Source organism: Nuphar pumila, chromosome 1 (genome assembly GCF_984573655.1).
Source record: "Nuphar pumila chromosome 1, dmNupPumi1.hap1.1, whole genome shotgun sequence".
Classification (NCBI taxonomy): domain Eukaryota; kingdom Viridiplantae; phylum Streptophyta; class Magnoliopsida; order Nymphaeales; family Nymphaeaceae; genus Nuphar; species Nuphar pumila.
In genome coordinates, this window is record NC_143249.1 from 7382169 (window position 1) to 7406063 (window position 23895).

At 42.2% G+C, this 23895-nt stretch overlaps 1 pseudogene across 1 annotated transcript in view; it reads left to right on the plus strand.

Moving 5' to 3' along the window:
• Nucleotides 1-23895, plus strand: part of LOC149847842 (serine/threonine-protein kinase CTR1-like) — a 73010-nt pseudogene that overhangs the window by 12915 nt on the left and 36200 nt on the right. The window contains exon 4 of the transcript XR_016431320.1: nucleotides 18208-18323. The product of XR_016431320.1 is annotated as a serine/threonine-protein kinase CTR1-like (transcript). The remainder of the gene's footprint in view (nucleotides 1-18207; nucleotides 18324-23895) is intronic.

The window sequence follows — 23895 nt, forward strand, 5'->3', positions numbered from 1 at the left end:
GTTTTTTTTTAAATAAGGAGAATACTGGACTTGTTTTTGAAATAAGAGGATTAATTTTGAAATTGATTTTTGAAAAGGATCTGGATCCGAGGTTTTGAATAAAAATTGGATGTGGATCTCGATAAAAAATGAAGAAAATGGATCCAAATGATGATTGGATCCTGGATATAATCAGAAAATGGAAAATTTGGGCCTGAAATAGAATTTGGATTTGGATCTTAGATCTGGATCGAGCCCGGAAAATGAAATTGAATTGGATGAAGTTGGATGGAACATCTAAGCCCATGATAGAAATTAGATTTGAATCTTGGATTTGATACTGGATCGAGCCCAGAGATGGAATTGGATCTTGGATAAAGATTCGAGGAAATTGGGTCTTCGATATCAGACAATGAAATGAGTCTGAGTTTGAGTTCAGGAATTGATCCAATTATTCTTCTGAATTGAATTAGAAGGTGGATTCAGATGAAAATGGATCTGGGAGTGATTGATTGGATCCTGGATATCCAATAAGACATTCTAGGTTCAGAAAATAAATTGGACTCTAGATATGGATAATAGAATGAATTAGATGAAAAATCCAGGTCCAGGATGGAAAATGGACATCAGATCCAACATTGGATCCAATATCTGAATTGAAATATGGATTAGATCTCGGATATTGATAAAATATCAGATAAAGAAATTGATCTGAGTCTGAATTGGGACTTATCCTAGTTTGAAAATTGATAGAAATGATGTTCTGAAGAAATTTTTATTATATTTTTTTTGTTTTTGCCCTGAGGGGTAGCGAAATACGATACTGGACTGGTTTGAACTGGATATGATTGAAATGAACTGAATCAGAAGTCAGTTATTACTAAGGTGAATTAAATCTGAAGCTAAAACACTAGCTCAACTGACTAGGGATAGCTCAGTTTTGACTGAATTGAGCTGAAACGAGCTGAAATGCAGGTTCGAGAGTGTGGGAAGTGACTTAGAACTGGAATTGGACCATTCAAACTTCTAATGAACTCAAATTAGACTCATGGGGATAGGATCTATCAGATTTGACTGACTTGGGAATAATTCGACTAAAATTCGAGCTAAAATGATCTCATTTTGCCTGAAATGAACTAAATTTAGCTGAAATGAACTGACATTGCTCATCGTGAGCTTAGGGGAGTCAGAAATGATTGACATTCTAACTCTTTTGAACTTAGAATGAGCTTGGCTAAGTCTGACTGACGAAGGGCTAAGGGTGACTTAAGGGGAAAATAGTAATTTTTTTGACAAAATGGGGTAAACTGACATCTAGATTGGGATAAACCTAGGGGTGAGACTATACATTGCACTGCAGGGGGTTGGCATCTGCGAAAGGAGGTGTCCAAAACGGACCTGGAAAATTTGAGGTGTTTATTTCGTTGATACTGTCATTGGAAGCATTTATCAGACCTTGATGACCTACAACAATCATTCAAGGGCTTTTCTCAATTAACTTAGTTGGAGGGTTAGCTTTTCATTGATACTGTCACCGAAAGCATTTATTTGACCTTGATTACTTACCAACAATTATTCTTCAAGGTTTAGACCAATCTATCAATATTTCACAAGGAATCCCTGAAACTTTAGCTACCAAGAAGATATCAAACCCAATTTCCCCCTCAGTGTGGGTGTATATTACAACATTGATCTGCTGGAACAATTCTTTTTTACTGTTTATAATTTTCATATTTTTTCTTTCAGAAATTGTGTTTCAAGGAACAATAAAATGCAATAATCTGACATGCTACTGGTCCACTGGCACATCAAGGAAGCTGAGGGAGACTGGGAAGATTCTTAATCTTGACTCTCGAGAGTTGGTTAGAAGTTGCTGGAGAATATCTTGAGCTGGTTACAACCAGCCATGATATTCAGTTCCTATTCCCTGGTTGATGCTTCATTAGGGCCCACTGGGCATATTAATACATTTAAAATAATTGACATGCCTTATTGACTATTATATTTTGTACTTGATGTTGTGTCCAATGATCTTATAGCATTCTTTATGTAATGAAATAGCGGAAAATACAAAAACAACACCACTAAGGGCTTTACAAGATTATGATCACAAAAGTGCATAAGCACAAACCAATGCCATTAAGGGCTTACAAGATCGCAACACAATCTGCACAAGCACAAGTCCACTACAGGACAAAACAATAGCCATCAAGGGGTAACAACACAAGCACTAAGTGCATATAAAATTAAGGAACTAAATAGAAAAACACAAAATGTAAAAAATATTCATCTTTATTGAGCATAAATGCTTAAGAGAAGCATTAAGTTATTAGGGGAACACCCCTATTTATACACATAAAGGAGTCATAGAGCCCTTGGGACACTCCCCAACGTCTAGAAATGGAGCCATTAGGGAGTTCTCAACGACTCTATGCGGCTTTGACCGCTATGCCCTCAACTATAAACTAAATATCTAGTTTATGCAAAAAATAAATAAAAGACTATTGTGCCCCTAATGTGCATAACCTATTACATGACTTAGTGAAAAGATGAAAATACCCCTAGATGATATTTACCTATTATATCATTATAAATAATATATGCATATATATATATATATATATAACTTAATACTCTCCCGGTGTGATATACCAAAAGTTTGAAAATGCAATAAAGATTCAATGGGAAGGACTCAAGTCTTCAAGTGTCTTTAAGAGAACTCTTCATCTTTATCACATTAGAGAATTTTGCAAATACAAGACTTCAAATGTTTTTATTGATGATCATTCCCAAACACCTTCATCGGCTATCTCCATCTTCATACCATGATGCATCAAAGATATCCTTTCTCAATCCATTGCATCTTTAAGAACCTATAGAGAGAACAAACCAAAAAAATTCCAATCACACAAGGAAAATATCCTAACCTAATAGTTATAAAGTTTTAAAACCAATATATTTTAAAAACAGGAATAACCCTTAAGTAAAAAATTTCAAACAAAGTAGTAACAATTTATAGAAACATTAGATAATCATTAAAAAAGATAGGAGTATTCTTCAAGGATAAACTTTTATGAAATCAAACAATAATCTTAAAATCAACATATTTTTCAAGAAGACATAACATTGATCATAAGAAAAATTAGATCATTAACGGACATATGAATCATCAAGAAGAGATTTATACTCTCACAAATATCAAGAAGTGATATTTTGCAAACTTCAACAATAGTTTGACCACCACAAGCAATCACCTCACTAGGCCTCCAAACCTCAAAAATCAAGTGCATTAACGACTAGAACAATAGCATAATTACTATGCCAATAAAGGACCAAAGACACACATAAATGTGTGTATAAACATCTCTTGTCTACATATAATGACACTCAAAACAAGTGTATCAAGGACTAGATCAAGAGTATATTCGCAATGCCAACAATAGGTTAAAAACACACACGAAGGTGTGAACAAACATTTCTTGTCTACGTATAATGACACTTGGATAAGAGGCATAATAGGAGGAAACACAAAAGGTAAGAGATCTTGTAATGAAAACACACTAATGTTATCAATAAAAATATCAATTTTAACCATCTTTCGAAACACTATGGTTTCAAAAATAGATGGCCATCACAGATATATAGAATTACAAGCATCTATAATAACAATGGCCATACAACAAATGAGTGATACAACACACTCAAATCTAGAGATCAAACAACTGTCAGTTAGAGCCAAACCATAAGTTGACAATTTAAACTGACATAAAACGAAGTGCACACAGCTCACCAAACATCTCTGAATAAAAATTAACAAGGTCAAGAGAAATGATACATCATATGAAATTCTGTGATGGACACAACAAATGCCATAAGAAGATAATAAATACTCACATAAATCATTTTTCAAACAAGTGAGTTCAAATATAAGAATTGATTTGAATAATAACGGTAGATGAAAAACTTGGACTGAATATAGTGCAATCATATGCACGTGCAATCACAAGCATCGTTAATATAAGCAAGCTATATAGAGAGACAATTCAATCTAGATTACAAGTCTACTATGAGACAATCGATGCCATTAAAGAAGACCAAAACATATATAGAGATTCCCAAATAACCATATAAAAACCAAGTGCATACACAAGTACAATTAATCATGGATTCTCACTAAGAGATCAAAAGAATTATGTGTATGTGCAATAATCTAAATAATTTGAAGCCACCTATATTATAAAAACAACATGCATAAGAACAAATTTAAGCATATATGCAAGTGATAGATTTAAAGCCCAATATAAAAATTTATATTTTATAAATAACAATTATGCAATGAATTAAGAGTCTTTAATCAAGAACACACATATACACCAAAGATCCCAAAGATCTAAGTGGACAAACACGCTCATCAATAATGGACAAGTACTAAAGTGAACCATGAGAGAAACACATATAACTCATAAAAACACAAAAATTTCTCATGATTCTCAATTTAATATTTTATTAAAAACTAAGTATGCAATACAATATTTAAATCATATGCAAAGCATGTAAAATAATGCCATGAGACTAATAACATAATTATAAGTACCACAAAAAGGATCAACAATATAAACACCTAATATCATAACTATTGTCCTAATAGAGACCCGTAAAAGACATTTATTAAAGTGAATGACTTCCCATATTATGCTCAATACCTTATGCACGAACAAACAATCTTAGTCATCATGTGAGGTAATCATAAGTGCATAATGATCAAATATCAATAAAAAATATTTCATAAGCTAGATCATAATTTTTAGCACTTCATATGCTACTTTTAATATACCAAGAGTAAGCAAAAATATTAAACACAAGTTCAAGCAAAATTTTATAAAATTATACTTGTGAAATACACACAACAATCATTATTTTGAAATAACTCAAATTATTTTAAATTATATAACAATTTATTAAAAAATAACAAAACCAAGTTCAATAATACGAACATGATTTGACATTTATAATCATGACTTGTTCAAATAAAGCATCTAAATGCCAACAATACATGCTCAAGTATACACGATTGTATATATATATATATATATATATATATCAAATAAAGCAAGTTTTGAAAAATTAAGATTCAAACATGATTTCAAAACATACATATATCTAATTTCTCAAAAATAAACAAATAAGTCTTATAAGATATTTAATAAAAAAAGTCTAACGATGAAAACCATTTAAAGAGATTTTTTTTTAATAATAATAACAAATATATATATATATATATATATATTTAACAATAAAGAAAATAAGTGTTTTCTCATGCATAATGCATGGAATAGATAGCACAAGAAATACTTAAAGATATAAGATACATACTGGGTCTATATTTTCTTCGAATCCAAGCCACACAATGATCATGAATCCTTCACGAAGCACAAACTCGAACTAAAGAATCCCAAGACATTAAAGTGGCAAAATGCGAAGAAGAATTTGCTCGCTGCTCTGATACCACGTAATAATCCATGTAATAAAATAGTAGAAAATAAAAAAACAATGCCACTAAGGGCTTTACAAGATTACTATCGCAAAAGTGCATAAGCACAAACCAATGCCATTAAGGGCTTACAATGTAAAACACCATTTAAAAAAAAAAAAAATTGTTTGGACCCGGGCCGGGTCGGGTCCGGACCCGACCCGCCCCCCCCCCCCCCCTTTTTTTTAGGGTTTTAAAAACCCGAGCTTTCGGGCGCCGCAACCCCTCCCCCCCCCCATCTTCTCCCCCTTCGCTTGCGGGCAGATTAGGGAAACCCACCAGGGGTTTCCCCTTTCGTTGCCCCACTGCGCCTTTTAGAGAGACGTTGGAGGGCGAGGGGAGTCACGCCTCCCTCTCGCAGCCCTCGCCCCCCCCTCCGCACCGGTCTCCTCCCTCGCTGCTCACGCCGCCGACGCCGGCCACCGTCTCTCAGGTACGCCTCCCTCTTCTCTTCTCCTCCCACTTCTCTTCCTCACCCCCCCTCTCTGTCACCTCGCCGGGAGGCCGACAGGCAGCGCACGGCCCCTGCCGCGCCCTCCCACGTCCCCTGTGCCCTTCGGAGGGTCGACAGGGAGCCCTCGGGCCCTGCCGCCTTTCTCCCCCCCCCCCCCCTTTTTTTTCTAGTGGGGCTGTCGAAGGGCCGGCAGGGGTCCAGTCACCTTTGCGGCACCTTTTGCCTGCCGTCTCGTGTCTGTCGGTAGGGGCTCAGCCCCTGCCGATTCGATGATTCCGGCAGGGGCTCAGCCCCTGTCACTTGACGTTGCTGGCAGAGGCTCAACCCCTGCCACTTTTCTAGTGCCGACAGGGGCTCAGCCCTTGCCACTTTAGCGTTGGCTGGCAGGGGCTCAGCCCCTGCCACGTAATTGTTGCTGGCAGGGGCTCAACCCCTGCCACTTAATCGTTGCTGGCAGGGGCTCAGCCCCTGCCACTTTTATATTGCTGGCAGGGGCTCAACCCCTGCCACTTAGGTATTGTTGGCAGGGGCGCAGCCCCTGCCACTTTGTTGTTGCCGGCAGGGGCTCAGCCCCTGCCACCTAATCGTTTCTGGCAGGGGCTCAGCCCCTGCCACTTGACTGTTGCTGGCCCCTGCCACTTGATTGTTCTGGGAGAGGCTCAACCCTGCCACTTTAGCATTTCTGGCAGGGGCTCAGCCCCTGCCACATTTATTTTGCCGGCAGGGGCTCAGCCCCTGCCGCTTCTTTGCGATTGGCAGGGGCTGACCCCCCTGCCGCCTCGGTATTTTTTTCGACAGAGGGCTCAGCCCCAGTCACCCCGCGGCTGTCTGCAGGCAAGGGCTCGCCCTTTGTTGTTTTTCTGATTTCGGCCAGCAGGGGCACACCCCTGCTGCCTCTCTCTTTTCCTATAGGCAGGCTTGTTTTTCTATTTCTTCGCATAATAATTAACGTAGCACTGTTGCAGACCTCGCATCAGACCCCCGTTCTGGCTCCGCGGCCCGAGCCTCGTATCATCTACACGCGTAGACGCACGCTGCTGCACGACATCCCGAGGTAGGGGAAAGTCGCACGAAAAGTTTGTATGAACAAAATAAAATAAGACTTCTGAGATTGAATAGTTATTTTACATACCTGCTTATCTGAAGAAGTATTGGCTGGTCAGAGTTTTACTCATTTTGATTCTTTTGAAATTGCAATGCTTAATGTAAATTCTGTGGTTAGACTCATTCTAGAAAAAATCAAGTAGTTTAATTGGCATACTTGTTTACGTGTAGGATTAATTAACTCGTGATTGTCTGTTCTGCATGCTTATTCTTTGAAACTGCATGCTTAAGGTAGACTTTGTGAGTAGACTTAATTCTGAAAAGAAAACCACTGCCATTGCTATTGTAACTGAACCTTAAGTCATGTACGGTATGAATTTTATTTGAGGTCATGGAGTATCCTGAATTAGGAATCAACACTTTATTGATTTTGATATGATATTATCGGCCTCCACAGGCCAATTGCTCAGAAAAGCAATACATGTCATGTATGAACCAAAAGAATCATAAAACATTATATGTTGCCCTCTCATCGTAGTCGTACCTCTAGGGAAGTACAACCGTACTTTTGGACAAGTACGTCCCATGTGGGTTACGATGGTTGAAGGATGAGGTTGTAGTAACCTCGATGAGTGCAATTAGCACAATGCGGAGATCACATAAATGATGACCATTCGCCTTCACAGGCAAAATGCTCGAGTGGGTCTAATGGACCAGAGCATGTAGGATGGGGCGGCGGTTAAGAAACCCCCGTCGTACCCATCCGATCTTCACGGTTCATCAAGGGAGAGGATGGATGGTACAAAGACTCTGATGGACAGGTTGTTAACAACCACCCCACGGGCAAAAGACTCGGTTTCCCCAGTCATCGGAGTTAGGGGAATTGGGATTACCATAAATTATCCTAGGTGGTAACTCCCAGGCACTTCTGCAGAAGTTGGATGCATCCATGGGCCACGAATGCCTTTGGGGATTTACTCTCTTGGTCACTGACCGTCCCCTTAGGAGCGGACTCAGTCAGTCATCCGGGTTAATGAAAACACCTGACATAATAAACCCCCGGATCGGTCTCGGCTGTTTCTACGTTTCGCGTCTGTGCGTACCCACATGCCAGTTAATATCAGAACTTAAAGAATATCTTCATGAATAGTTGTAGATGATTGAGACTTGCACTGCTGGAAATGCTTCAACTAACAACTCTTTGCACATATTACACTTGTTAGAATAGATTACAATTGTATTGATGGCTTCAATATCATAATTGCTTATCTCATGAATGTCCTGTTTTATTTTCATTCTACTTATCTGTTCGTACACCTACTGGTTTGTTATAAAACTGACCCATTTCATGGACAGGTGATGAGTAGGACTTCACTGGCGGCCGATGGCGTGGTGCAACATGGATCAAGATTCATTTTCTTTCTGCTGGCGGCTTGGCTCTGGGTCTTTTTGGAGTTTTCTTAGATTTATTGAACTTTGGAATAAAATGCTCATTTTGTAATAAACTGCAGTTTTTTAATCTATTGCCTTATTACTTAAATTCCTTTAAGTTGGTGTACATGTGAATGATGGTTTTCCAGCTAACGTACCCAAGATTGTTGACTTGTGTTCCTTTCTAAATGTCTTGCGCTGTCGTTTTTAAATAATAAAACTTTAAATCTTTGAAAGGTTTTTCGATAAGGTTCTCAAAATCACAAGTCGAAATTTTGGAGCGTTACAACTTGGTATCAGAGCCAGATCAGAAAGAGGTGAATCTTGACTATTGAGCATCCCATTGCGCTGTAAGTAAATCTTTGATATTTCATAGCATGTTTAGACTAAATTATATTCTTGTTTTATTCGTAGTACCGTTGGATAGATGGATCCGTTTACTGGTTCTAGTGGTAGTCGCGGTAAGGGCACGCGTAGAGTACGTGGCTGTTCCGTAAGGGAGAGGGGCGGACATGAGATGTTCGGGGCTGGTTACTGGGCTAACCGCCCTCCTCTACCCATTTTTATGGATGAGCAAGGCTTCTCACTACCGATCGCCTACCAGATACCCTTGGCAGCAGCGTGGGCTGAGGTGCATGCTCGAGAAGGTGGTTTCGCGCCTTCACACGTTCGGGTGCACCATCAGACACCACAGGAGTCATCGGGAGATTTTGTTCCCCCTGAGTTATCAGAGGAGTGTGGTTTCTGCGGAGAAACAGGGCACACCATGGATGCTTGCCTCCATAAGGCTGAGCATGACGGCAAGATCGCAATTTCGACTGCAGGCGAGCAACCGCCACCTCCGACAGACCCAGTGGGCGGTGTATCACCCACATACACACCTGCGATGGATTCTTCAGATTATAGTCTTGGCTCACCGGAATATACTCCGGCGACGCCCCTTTACGGGCAGGAGCCCTCCTACGAGGAGCCACTTCCCTTCACCCCTAAGCGCAGATTCAGGCGCACAGGCAATAGAAGGAAATATCTTAGGAAGTACTCTAGCCGTCCCTAAGGGGAGGTAGCACTTACCCAGTTTTGTTGGAGTCTGTGAACTCATTTATAATTACGGAATAGAACTTTTGCTTATGTACCAGCACAGTTGGATTCTAAATATTTGGCTTTCGTAATAAAGATCTATGTTTTTGCCTTTGCTCCTATACTTATGCCAACTTGTACGTCTTCAATATTTTTGACCTTATTGGTTGCTTTTTAAGGATGGCGGGAAACTCAAGCAACAACGTGGCCGATGAGTTGCGTGAGCAGAGGGGATTCATGATGGATACCCTCAACTCCTTAGCTGAGGCGATTCGTAACCAGGGTCGCCCCCATCAGGATCCGGGTTCCCTTGTTGGGAATGCACCAACTGCCAACTATGAAAAATTTCTGAAGCTGGACCCTCTTACTTTCTCTGGCAAGGTTGATCCTGACTTGGCGGAGAGTTGGGTTAAAGAGGTGGAATGGGTGTTCTAAGTGTTGTCCGTCCCTGATGATAAGAAGACGATGTTCGGGTCCTTTCGATTGAAGGACGACGCTCGCGAGTGGTGGGACACTACGCGGGAGGTGCAGTTTCCGGGTGCTGAGGTGATTCCGTGGGAGGCCTTCCAAAGGGTTTTTCTCAGAAACTATTTCCCTCCTCATGCGAGGGAAAAGAAGAAGGTGGAATTTCTGGAGCTGTGCCAAGGCAGCTTAAGCCTGAACGAATATATCGCCAAATTTCAACAGTTGGAGCGCTATTGCCCTCTCACTTATTCGAGGATGATCATGAGCGGGCCGGGAAGTTCATTCGCGGACTGAAGGAAGGACTCAGGCATAGGGTTCTCACCAGTATGCCCGCGACTTTTTCTGCGGCGGTAGCAGCAGCCACCTTACTGAACGAGGATTGGGAGCGTTCAAAAAGTGTGCAAGCCAAAAAGTCAACCGCGTCCGGTGGTGAGCAGAAGAAGACCTTTTCCGACGGCCCAGGGCAGCGACCACCATTTCCAGTGAAGACTGAGGGAGGGAAGAAACAATTCCCTCCAGCGAAGCGCCAACGACAGCAGGGCCATCCACCGTCCAGGCAGCCGTCTGGTGATAACTGCCCCAGGTGCAAGAGGCCTCACGTGGGACAATCTTGTCCGCGGGACACTGACGGATGCCTGTACTGTGGCAAGATGGGCCATTTCATACGCGACTGCCGGAAGAAAGCAGCAGATGACCTCAAGCGAACCGACAACGTATCTCAACCTGCTCGACCACCTCATCAGCAGCAACAATGAGCACAACCAAGCAGTGGCAGGGAGCCGGGTCGAGTTTATGCAGCCACGGTCGAACAATTGACGAAAGGGGATCTCGTTCAAGGTACCATTCTTGTTGCTGATCAAGCAGCTTTTGCACTCTTTAATTGTGGTGCTACACACTCGTTTGTTTTAGAAAAATTCGTAAAACAATTGCATACAACGGTAAAAACACTTGATAATGCTTTAGACGTGTATAACCCTGTTGGGAAGAACGCAGTTTGCACCACTTACATACCTGAATTGGATGTAGTGGTGGCAGAGCGACACTTGCCTGCTTGTGCTATCCTGCTGGAGATAACCGAATTTGACGTCATCCTAGGCATGGATTGGTTGCACAAGTATCATGCCAAGATCTTTTGTCGTGATGGCAAGATCGTTTTATCACCTCCAGGCTCTTCGAGAGTAGAATTCAGAATTCCCAGACTTGTTCGAGCAAGCCGGATGATCTCGGCGCTTAAGGCGCAGAACTTTTTTGCGGAAGGGATGCACTGCCTTTTGATGAGTGTTATCCAGTCAGATCCAATTCCTATTCCCATCTGTGAGCTGGATGTTGTTCGCGATTATCCCGACGTTTTTCCTAAAGAGCTGTCGGGACTTCCCCCGTCTCGTGAGGTAGAATTTAATATTGAATTGCTACAAGGTACGACGCCAATCTCCAAAGCACCCTACAGAATGACGCCAGCTGAGCTTGAGGAGCTGAAGAAGCAGTTGCAGGAGTTGTTGGATCAGGGATTCATTCGCCCCAGCGTTTCTCCTTGGGGAGCTCCTGTGCTCTTCGTGAAGAAGAAGGATGGGACCTTGCATCTGTGCATCGACTATCGAATGCTCAACCAGGCCACAATAAAAAACAAGTACCCATTGTCGCGTATCGAAGACTTGTTCGATCAGTTGCAGAAGGTCAAGGTTTTCTCGAAAATCGATCTTAGGTCTGGATACCATCAGCTCAGAATTAGGAATGAGGATATTCCTAAGACGGCCTTTCGGACGAGATACGGACATTACGAGTTCACAGTCATGCCGTTCGGACTGACCAATGCTCCAGCAGCTTTCATGGACTTGATGAATAGGGTGTTCAAGCCATTTTTGGACACCTTCGTGATCGTGTTCATCGACGACATCTTGGTGTACTCAGAAAGTCGAGAGCAACATTGAGAGCACCTAACAGTTGTGTTGGAGACCTTGCGAAAGGAACGTTTGTATGCCAAGTTCTCTAAATGTGAATTCTGGCTCGAGGAAGTCATGTTTTTGGGATACGTTATTTCTAAGGAAGGAGTGTCTGTGGACCCTGCAAAGGTTGAGGCTGTACTTAGTTGGCAGCAACCAAAGAATGCACGTGATATCAAAAGTTTTCTTGGACTAGCGGGTTACTACAGAAGATTCATTCAGGATTTTTCTAAAATTGCGTTACCCCTGACGAAGTTGCTGAAGAAAGAGGCTAAATTCTTATGGGACGAGAAGTGCGAGGCTAGTTTTCAGTTATTGAAGGAGCGACTTACCAGTGCTCCTATTTTGACCTTACCTTCTGGTAAAGGCGGATTCGTGATTTATACTGATGCCTCTGGGTCAGGCCTAGGGGCTGTGCTGATGCAGAATGAGAAAGTGATCGCTTACGCTTCTCGGCAACTTAAAATTCATGAGAAGAACTACCCAACTCACGATTTAGAGTTAGCTGCGGTGGTGTTCGCATTGAAGATTTGGCGACATTATTTGTATGGAGAGCAAATTGAAGCATTCACCGATCATAAGAGCCGTAAGTATCTATTCTCGTAAAAAGAATTGAACATGAGACAACAACGTTGGCTTGAATTCCTCAAGGATTACGACTTCACCCTCTCCTACCACCCAGGAAAGGCGAACGTCGTGGCTGACGCTCTCAGCCACAAAGCACCGGAAATTTCGATTAATGCCTTATTTGCTGGATGGAGGTTGGTCGAAGACCTAGCCTCATGGGAACCTTTCGCGATCACTCAAGGTTCAATCGACTTATCCCACCTTGTTGCTCAACCTGAGCTACTTGCGAGGATCATCAATGGGCAGAAAACTGATGCACGCTACGAGAAGTTGAAGGCTCAAGCGATATTGGCAGAGACACCTTTTCGTCTGAAGGAGGATGGAAGTATATGGTTGAAGGAGCGCCTTTGGGTTCTTGACGACCCGATCCTTCGAGATGAAATTTTGGCGGAAGCCCACAAGTCTAGGTACACAATTCACCCTGATAGCACAAAGATGTTCAAGGACCTACAACGCAGTTATTGGTGGCACGGTATGAAGCGAGACGTGGCTGAGTATGTCTCGAAGTGTTTAACGTGTCAGCAAATCAAGATCGAGCACCAGAGACCCAGTGGGGTCATGCAGCAGATAGTGATCCCTTTATGGAAGTGGGAAGATGTTACCATGGACTTCATAGTCGGTCTTCCGAGGACGCGGAGGAAGCATGACGCGATTTGGGTGATCGTCGATAGACTCACCAAGTCGGCTCACTTCCTACCTATCCGTCTCAACCAATCGTTGGATAGTCTCGCTGATCTCTATGTTAGAGAGATTGTGAGATTGCACGGTGTTCCAGTCTCGATTATCTCCGATCGTGATCCTAGATTCACTTCAAGGTTTTGGGGACAACTTCAGTTGGCGTTGGGCACAAAGTTAAAGTTCAGCACTGCGTTTCACCCTCAGACTGACGGGCAGTCGGAACGTACGATTCAGACCTTGGAAGACATGCTTCGAGCTTGTATACTGGAAGGGAGAGTGGGATTCCCACATCAGTCTGGCGGAGTTCGCGTATAACAACAACTATCATGCGAGCATCGGGATGGCCCCATACGAAGCTTTGTATGGGAGGCCATGTCGATCACCTATTTTCTGGGATGAGGTTGGCGAACGAAGTTTGGAGGTACCTATAGTTTTGCAACACTATACTCAACAAGTGCAGATGATTCGGGAACGACTCCGTACCGCTCAGAGTCGGCAGAAAAGCTATGCAGATAGACGCCGACGAGAGCTTATTTTCGATATTGGCGAGATGGTTTTTGTTAAAGTATCTCCGACAAAGAGCGTATTTCGGTTCGGGAAGAAGGGAAAGCTAAGTCCTAGATACGTCAGACCGTTCGAAATCCTGGAGCGGATTGGAGAAGCAGCTTATCGTGTGGCGTTACCTCCGCAGTATGCTCAGATCTAGAATGTTTTTCACGTATCCATGTTGAGGAAGTATGTTCACGATCCATCGCACATCATTCATTATGATGATGTGGACATTAGAGGGGACTTGGCATTCGAAGAAAGACCAGTGGAGATCGTCGAGTGCTAAGATCAAAAATCATTTCCTTTGTAAAGGTTCGGTGGCAACATCATGTAATTGACGAATGTACTTGGGAACCTGAGAACGCTATTAGGGAAAAATATCATGACCTGTATTTTGATTCTTCAAGGTAATAAATATTTCGTGGACGAAATTCTTTTAAGAGGGGTAGGATGTAAAACCCCATTTAAAAAAAAAAATTTGTTTGGACCCGGGCCGGGTCCGGACCTGACCCGGGCCCCCCTTTTTTTTAGGGTTTTAAAAACCCTAGCTTTCGGGCGCCGCAACCCCCCCCTCTTCTCCCCCTTCGCTTGCGGGCAGATTAGGGAAACCCACCAGGGGTTTCCCCTTTCGTTGCCCCCCTGCGCCTTTTAGAGAGTCGTTGGAGGGCGAGGGGAGTCACGCCTCCCTCTCGCAACCCTCGCCCCCCCTCTGCACCGGTCTCCTCCCTCGCTGCGCACGCCGCCGACGCCGGCCACCGTCTCCCAGGTACGCCTCTCTCTTCTCCTCTTCCTCACCCCCCCCCCCTCTCTGTCACCTCGCCGGGAGGCCGACAGGCGGCGCACGGCCCCTGCCGCGCCCTCCCACGTCCTCTGTGCCCTTCGGAGGGTCGACAGGGAGCCCTCAAGCCCTGTCGCCTTTCCCCCCCCCCCCCCCTTTTTTTTTCTAGTGGGGCTGTCGAAGGGCCGACAGGGGTCCAGTCACCCCTGCGGCACCTTTTGCCTGCCGTCTCGTGTCTGTCGGCAACGGCTCAGCCCCTGCCACTTGACGTTGCTGGCAGGGGCTCAACCTCTGCCACTTTTCTAGTGCCGGCAGGGGCTCAGCCCTTGCCACTTTAGCGTTGGCTGGCAGGGGCTCAGCCCCTGCCACATTTATATTGACGGCAGGGGCTCAGCCCCTGCCACTTTGATATTTCTGGTAGGGGCTCAGCCCCTGCCACGTAATTGTTGCTGGCAGGGGCTCAACCTCTGCCACTTAATCGTTGCTGGTAGGGGCTCAGTCCCTGCCACTTTTATATTGACGGCAGGGGCTCAACCCCTGCCACTTAGGTATTGCTGGCAGGGGCTCAACCCCTGCCACTTTGTTGTTGCCGGCAGGGGCTCAACCCCTGCCACCTAATCGTTTCTGGCAAGGGCTCAGCCCCTACCACTTGACTGTTGCTGCCCCTGCCACTTTAGCATTTCTGGCAAGGGCTCAGCCCCTGCCGCTTCTTTGCGATTGGCAGGGGCTGACCCCCCTGCCGCCTCAGTATTTTTTTCGACAGAGGGCTCAGCCCCAGTCACCCCGCGGCTGTCTGCAGGCAAGGGCTCGCCCCTTGTCGTTTTTCTGATTTCGGCCAGCAGGGGCACACCCCTGCTGCCTCTCTCTTTTCCTATAGGCAGGCTTGTTTTTCTATTTCTTCGCATAATAATTAACGTAGCACTGTTGCAGACCTCGCATCAGACCCCCGTTCTGGCTCCGCGGCCCGAGCCTCGTATCATCTACACGCGTAGACGCACGCAGCTGCACGACATCCCGAGGTAGGGGAAAGTCGCACGAAAAGTTTGTATGAACAAAATAAAATAAGACTTCTGAGATTGAATAGTTATTTTACATACCTGCTTATCTGAAGAAGTATTGGCTGGTCAGAGTTTTACTCATTTTGATTCTTTTGAAATTGCAATGCTTAATGTAAATTCTGTGGTTAGACTCATTCTAGAAAAAATCAAGTAGTTTAATTGGCATACTTGTTTACGTGTAGGATTAATTAACTCGTGATTGTCTGTTCTGCATGCTTATTCTTTGAAACTGCATGCTTAAGGTAGACTTTGTGAGTAGACTCAATTCTGAAAAGAAAACCACTGCCATTGCTATTGTAACTGAACCTTAAGTCATGTACGGTATGAATTTTATTTGAGGTCATGGAGTATCCTGAATTAGGAATCAACACTTTATTGATTTTGATATGATATTATCGGCCTCCACAGGCCAATTGCTCAGAAAAGCAATACATGTCATGTATGAACCAAAAGAATCATAAAACATTATATGTTGCCCTCTCATCGTAGTCGTACCTCTAGGGAAGTACAACCGTACTTTTGGACAAGTACGTCCCATGTGGGTTACGATGGTTGAAGGATGAGGTTGTAGTAACCTCGATGAGTGCAATTAGCACAATGCGGAGATCACATAAATGATGACCATTCGCCTTCACAGGCAAAATGCTCGAGTGGGTCTAATGGACCAGAGCATGTAGGATGGGGCGGCGGTTAAGAAACCCCCGTCGTACCCATCCGATCTTCACGGTTCATCAAGGGAGAGGATGGATGGTACAAAGACTCTGATGGACAGGTTGTTAACAACCACCCCACGGGCAAAAGACTCGGTTTCCCCAGTCATCGGAGTTAGGGGAATTGGGATTACCATAAATTATCCTAGGTGGTAACTCCCAGGCACTTCTGCAGAAGTTGGATGCATCCATGGGCCACGAATGCCTTTGGGGATTTACTCTCTTGGTCACTGACCGTCCCCTTAGGAGCGGACTCAGTCAGTCATCCGGGTTAATGAAAACACCTGACATAATAAACCCCCGGATCGGTCTCGGCTGTTTCTACGTTTTGCGTCTGTGCGTACCCACATGCCAGTTAATATCAGAACTTAAAGAATATCTTCATGAATAGTTGTAGATGATTGAGACTTGCACTGCTGGAAATGCTTCAACTAACAACTCTTTGCACATATTACACTTGTTAGAATAGATTACAATTGTATTGATGGCTTCAATATCATAATTGCTTATCTCATGAATGTCCTGTTTTATTTTCATTCTACTTATCTGTTCGTGCACCTACTGGTTTGTTATGAAACTGACCAATTTCATGGGCAGGTGATGAGTAGGACTTCACTGGCGGCCGATGGCGTGGTGCAACATGGATCAAGATTCATTTTCTTTCTGGTGGCGGCTTGGCTCTTGGTCTTTTTGGAGTTTTCTTAGATTTATTGAACTTTGGAATAAAATGCTCATTTTGTAATAAACTGCAGATTTTTAATCTATTGCCTTATTACTTAAATTCCTTTAAGTTGGTGTACATGTGAATGATGGTTTTCCAGCTAACGTACCCAAGATTGTTGACTTGCGTTCCTTTCTAAATGTCTTCCGCTGTCGTTTTTAAATATTAAAACTTTAAATCTTTGAAAGGTTTTTCGATAAGGTTTTCAAAATCACAAGTTGAAATTTTGGGGCGTTACATACAAGATCACAATACAATGTGCACAAGCATAAGTCCACTATAGGACAAAACAATAGCCATCAAAGAGCAACAATACAAACACTAAATGCATATAAAACATTAAGGAATTAAATAGAAAAACACAAAATGTAAAAAATATTTATCTTTATTGAACATAAATGCTTAAGAGAGGCATTAAGTTACAAGGAGGGGGAACACCTCTATTTATAGTTTTATACACATAAAGGAGCCATAGAGCCCTTGGGACACTCCCCAACGTCTAGAAATGGAGCCGTTGGGGAGGTCCCAACAACTCTATGTGGCTTTGATTGCTATGCCCTCAATTACAAACTAAATATCTAGTTTGTACAAAAAATAAATAAAATACTGTGCCCTTAATGTGCACAACCTATTACATGACTTAGTGAAAAAGACAAAAATACCCCTAGAGGATATTTACCTATTACATCATTATAAATAATATATACACATCTCTCTCTCTATATATATAGAGAGAGACTTTACACTTTACACCATGTATCCTGAAATAGAATTTATTGACCTTTTACCGGTTATAGGTCTCTTTGTGAATGAGACAAAAAAGTAGTGACAAATAAGGGAGGGCATAATTCGTTTGGGCATGCATTTTAAAGCATCAGCTAGACAATTCTTTCCAATACCATGACATTCTTATTAAGACAGCTGTTTGTTGGAAGTATTGCTTCTCTCATATGACAGCAAGTGATTGAACCCTCTGCCAGCATATTTTTGTCCAGTTCATTGGGTTGTTTGATTGCAAACGTGCATGTCTTTGTATTGTTTGAATATTTCCAGTATGTATTATTTACCTTTAGTGCATACCCTGTTCTTTGAGTTGGGACTGTTACTGCAGATGTGTTGTATATGTGGTTCCCTCACTGTCTCCTGAAACGTGTTCTATGAAGCAGGTATTGGCTGATGCAACTAAGTTGCCATGTCGAATTGCTCGAGGCTGTAAATATTGTGCTTCAGAATGTAGCTCTTCTTGTCTCATCAAATTGGCAGTTGAGAATCGGACATGGAGGTTTGCATTTTTTCTCTCTCCCTTTTTTCTCTTCTCATTCTGAAGTTGGTTTTCTTTACGTTTTCTGTTGCATTTTATGGTTTGTCATATACTGGTGCTGCCATGGCTTTTCTTGCCTGTTTGTCTCTTTGGCGGTTGCCATGCTTAATGCTATACTTAATAAATGAATTTCAACTGTCATTGCCTCTTTATTTTACGAAGAGGTGAATGTTGATTGTAATTGTGTTGACTGATCTCAGAATTAGCACTTCATGTTTTTTGGCTGAGTGAATCTTGAGATACTTTGACAGTGATGTCATGTCCAATCCTTCTATTACCTATCTACATTAATCGTTGGAGTTTTTGTCACCTATATAACCGGGACACAGCACTTAGGGTGCTGTACTCATGTTGACACGACATGGGTACTGGTACCTTGTCAATATATAATATATATTTTAGATATATAATATATATTTTAAATAGATAATATATATATTTTAGTATATATTTAGTCGTGTCCCGGTACCCACATTTTTTGGAATCGCCATGTCGTACCCTCCGTATCCGTACCTGTATCCGCACCCGTACCCGTACCCAGGTGACATAGTTTGTCACTCTCCATTTGTCTTTCAAGCTACTTTTTGCGCCAGTGGTATTCTGTGAAAACTCTGCTATGATTTGTTAGTATTATTGGGAATACTGTACTGTATATTCAATAAAATAATAGCCTGAAACTCCACTGAACCTCTTGTAGACCTGGCACAAAGTTTGAGACAGCACTACTTCATTTGCATCCAAAACATGAGTTGGTGTATGGTTTTTGTTCTCTTTCCGATATCCAACTCACTAGTTTGGCCCACCAAATCTGACTTGGTTAAGTCAAATCTAGTTTTGGGCCACCCGCATGGATCTGACTTGGTGCCAACACAAAACCGACGGAACCAACCTGCTGAGGTACAGCTGAGTCCTACCAAAGTCCTACCGGGTTATGCAGACCCACCTAGTCTTTAGTTGGATTTGACCTAATTGGACCCCAAACTGACTTATATAGATGATGGTCTAAACGATGTTCAACTTGGACCCACAAATGTAGTTGGTTTGAACCTGAATCCACCTTGCAAAGTAGGTTCACTTGATTTCCTTTGAGGCCAGATCTCATATGTACCAGCATAAAGCATTTGGAATAGCCCAAGACACACCCGTTGACCCTGCCTAACATACAATAATTTAAACTTCTCTGACGTGGATAAGGATCAGAAGATTCATAACTATGGGGTCACTTTGTCTATTCTTATATGAGCTAGCATACATCAATTCTAGATTACATTTGCCGACATGCATCTGATCCAAGTCAAGCCAAGCCTAACCACGGCCTTGCCAAGTTCCAAGCTGCATGTCGCTGTTTGCTTTCATGTGGCTCTAGACCTATGTCACAGGGATTCGGCTAGCAGGGTGCCGCGCCCGCGTCTAGTCTAGTTTTGATACATGTTGGGTCTATCTGAGTCCAATTTGTATTTGTACTGGATTGTTTTCATCAAGTTTTAATACAAGTTCAAGTTAGGTTTCTCAATTAGATCCAAATGAGTTAGGCTCAGACCTATTTAGACGGGACTAAGATTATTTGCAGGTGGGTCAGTATCAGACTTGTATAGATCTAAGAATGTTTTAAACTTTTTATTGGACCCAAGTGTGTTCAAATAAAATTCCCAGCCAATCCAAGTGTGTATCTGGGTTTGAATAGGGATTAAGCCGGAATTGACTGCCCACAAGGTGTTCAATGACGTGTGAGAGAAAGGTCCACCTGAAAAAAAGTTGTTATTGGGTCTTGGACCCAAGTCGGGTCTGCGCAGGACCAGACCCGACTTCTGTACCGGATCGGATCAAGATCCAAACATAAAAATGTTGTAATTCTGTTTCTTATTAGAGGGTATTTTTGTACCCTAAAATTGTGTATTAGTTAAATACTTATAACCTAATACAATGAAACACGCTGAACCCTTTTTGACGTGTTTTTTCTGTAGCCCCTTCTTCTTGTATCGTGCTTCTTCTTTCTTGCACAGGTGAACGTGGAGATCATCATATTTTAACATGGTATCAAAGCAGTGTTAAAGTTGGGCCTGGGATTGTTTTCCAGAAGGAATGTCCAAGGAGATGATCTGAGTTTTCAAGTCAAGAAAATATCCCTACTTCAACCCTGATTTCTACGTCTTCTTCCTCTTTTTTCTGTTTTCAGTTCTGGTAAGGACGTCAACATCTCCTCCTTCTCCTCTTCTTCAGATTTGATTCTCTTATCTCTAAAAGTTCAGAATCGGTTAATCGATTCTAAAAAGGCTGCCGTCTATCTAAACCCTTTTTGTTAACCAAAAAGGATTCTCGTTTTGGGTTTCTCGACGTGAAGAGACATCGATCAGTTCTCTACTATTATTCTACTCGCTGAAATTAATGTTTGTGCTATTTCAGTCTGCATAATCCTTTATCTCAAAATATTCATATTCCTGTTTCACGTTTTTACTTAATCTGGAACCAATTTTATGTTGATATTCAGTCTTCTACTGTCGATCTGAATATTCTACTCTCTGAAATTAATATTTGTGTTGTTTCAGTCTGCAATATCTTTTATCTCAAAGTATTCATATTCTTGTTTCACGTTTTTACTTAATATGGAACTAATTCTATGTTGATATTCAGTTTTTGATCAGTTTTTTTTTTACGTTTTTTTATCATACCCGAATATAATATATCTGTTATACTATCCAAAAAAAAAGGACAGAATATTCGTGTGACTGATTTCTTTGTGAGCTAAAATTTAGTCCAGAAATTTTTTTCTTTCCTTTTCCACAATCCTTTCGAATGGACTCATCTTTTCCACAGTCAGGCCTTTCATCTATTTTTCTTAGCCAATTGGTCTCTGAAAAGCTGAATAATTCAAACTTCTTAACCTGGAAAAGACAGATTGTTCCTTTTATAAGGAGCCATGATCTCTTTGGTCATCAGGATGGATCAATCTCACCTCCTCCAGAGTTCACTTTGCAGGAAAAGAAGGACGATAAAGGGGCACAATCTATTGTTCTTCTCAAAAATCCAAATTATGTTGCTTGGGTGAAAAGAGATCAAGCATTAGTGGCATACATCACCTCTAGACTCTCGCAAGAAGTTCTTGTAGCTATTCTCGATGATTGTTCAGCCAAAGAGCTATGGGACAAGCTAGTTCAGACATATTCGCAGATCTCTGAAGCGAGAATCGTGTTTCTCAAGCAAGAATTTCAAATGTTGAAGAAAGATTCAATGTCTATTATGGAGTACTTGAATAAAATGAAAGGCATCACAGATCAGCTGAGTATTGTGGGATGTCTCGTCAGTGATAAAGACAAGGTGCAACAGACCTTCAGTGGATTGGGGCCGGACTATCATGTTCTGGCGACGTCCTTGTTGTCTCCCAGAGCTTCCAAAATTTGAAGATCTTCGTGCAAAGCTACTGCAGTATGAGATGACCCTGAAAGGGTTTTCTGAGGACACCCATGTGCATTCAGGAACTCAAGATGTGCTAGCCATGGGGTTGACTTATGGTAGAGGTAGAGGAAGAAATTCTTTTCGAAGAAGGGGAGGACAAGGGAGAAATATTTTTGGGGGTCGTGGACTACTTCCAACACCCAGGGACAAATGCCCATTCCTACTTGCTTCCTATGCAATAAAAAAGGGCATATTAAAACAAATTGTTGGTTCAACCCTCAAAATAAGGGAAAAACTAAGAGGGATGGAGAAGTAAAGGAGTTGCTATTGGCAACCTTGGCTGGCTTGAATATGAAACAAAATGATAAAGGCATTTGGTACGTCGACTCCGGAGCAGCGACCCACGTCTCGGGTGATGCAGATAAGCTCTTGAATCTTACTCCTTATGTTGGTAAGAATAGCATAGTCACAGGAGATGGTTCTCATCACTCCATCTCACATATTGGAAATGCCATTATACCCATGTCCAAGTATCCTCTTAATCTTTCAAATGTTATTCATGCTCCTAATATTCAGAAGAACATCGTTTCTGTTTCAAAACTTGTTGATGATGTTAATGCCTCAGTTGAATTTACTTCTTCTTCTGTTTATGTCAAGGATCTTCGCACGAGAGAGACATTCGCTGAGGGAAAGAGACGAAGCAACATGTACATCTTCCAAGAAGATCCCTCCTTCTCTGTTCATTCTGCCTGTTCATCCTTGAAGCCTCATCAGCATCCATCATTGGTTTCTTCCGAATGTGTTTGCTATTTCTGAATTTGGCATAGTCGTTTGGGTCATTGTGGTCGTTATTTTATTGAAAAACTTGTCTTGAATAATTTCATTCCTAAGTCCGGTCTGAGTTCAGAAGCAAGTGATATAAAGTGTCTTAGTTGTCATTTATGTAAGAGTCGTGTTTTGCATTTCAATTCAATTAATAAGAGAGCTTCAAGGCCCTTTGAGGTCATATGTTCTGATGTCTGAGGTCCTGCTCCAATTGCTTTTGTTTCTGGTAATAAATATTACCTTATTTTCATTGATAGTTATTCACGCTATACTTGAATATTTTTCATGAAACACAAATAAGAAATTTTTGGATTGTTTTAAAAATTTCATTCCTTTATCAAAAATCATTTCTCTACAAACATTCTCAATTTCCAATGTGATGGAGGAGGTGAATTCTCTTCTAGTGATTTTGTTAGTTTCCTTCAACATAATGGGATAAAGAGAAGAGTGTCTTGCCCACATACACCTCAACAAAATGAGATTGCTGAGAGGAAGCATTGACATATTGTTGAGAGTGCAATGAGCATGATGCACGGGAGTAATCTCCCTATCACCCTATGGACAAAAGTTTTTCACTCCACAATTCATGTTATAAATCGATTGCTCATGACCATTTTAGAAAACAGGTCACCATTTTTCTCTCTATTTGGCATACACCCCGACTATCATAAATTACGTGTGTTTGGATCTGTTTGCTATGTTCATGTTGACGGCTCATTGAGACATAAGTTTTAGGACAAATCCTTAAAGTGTTTTTGGAATATGCTGAAGACTACAAGGGGTATTGATGCAGAGCAGGACCGGGTTCGGTCTACACAGAGTGACCCGGGCGTATCCAAGGATCTCGACACTAATGGGATGGATGATCGGAACCAGACAATGGATCCGATCGCGAGTCTGGTGCCACGATGCAAGGACGTGGTGCCCCTGCGCACTTACGCAAGGCGAGCAAAGGCTGGAAGCAGCATCACACATCGGCATCACCCGGATCTATCAGCAGTGACGAGTTGTCTCGGGTCCAAGGACTGGACTCGAGACCCAGATCCAGTCATGCCCTATTAATACCCTATTTTGGGGTTGCGTGAAAGGAGAAGATTGATTTTTATTCTTACTCTGAGTTTCCCTTTTGACGCACAGTCGACAACAGCCTCTCATTAGCCCTTTGTTTATTGTTTTCGTTTCCTATTTATTATTTCATTCTATTTCATTGTTCGATTGAATTGTTATTGAAAAATAAAGCATCCACCGTTCATTCTACGGTGGTCGTCATCAGCACCCTCAACATATCGCACAACTGGAATAGTCGTGATTCTCG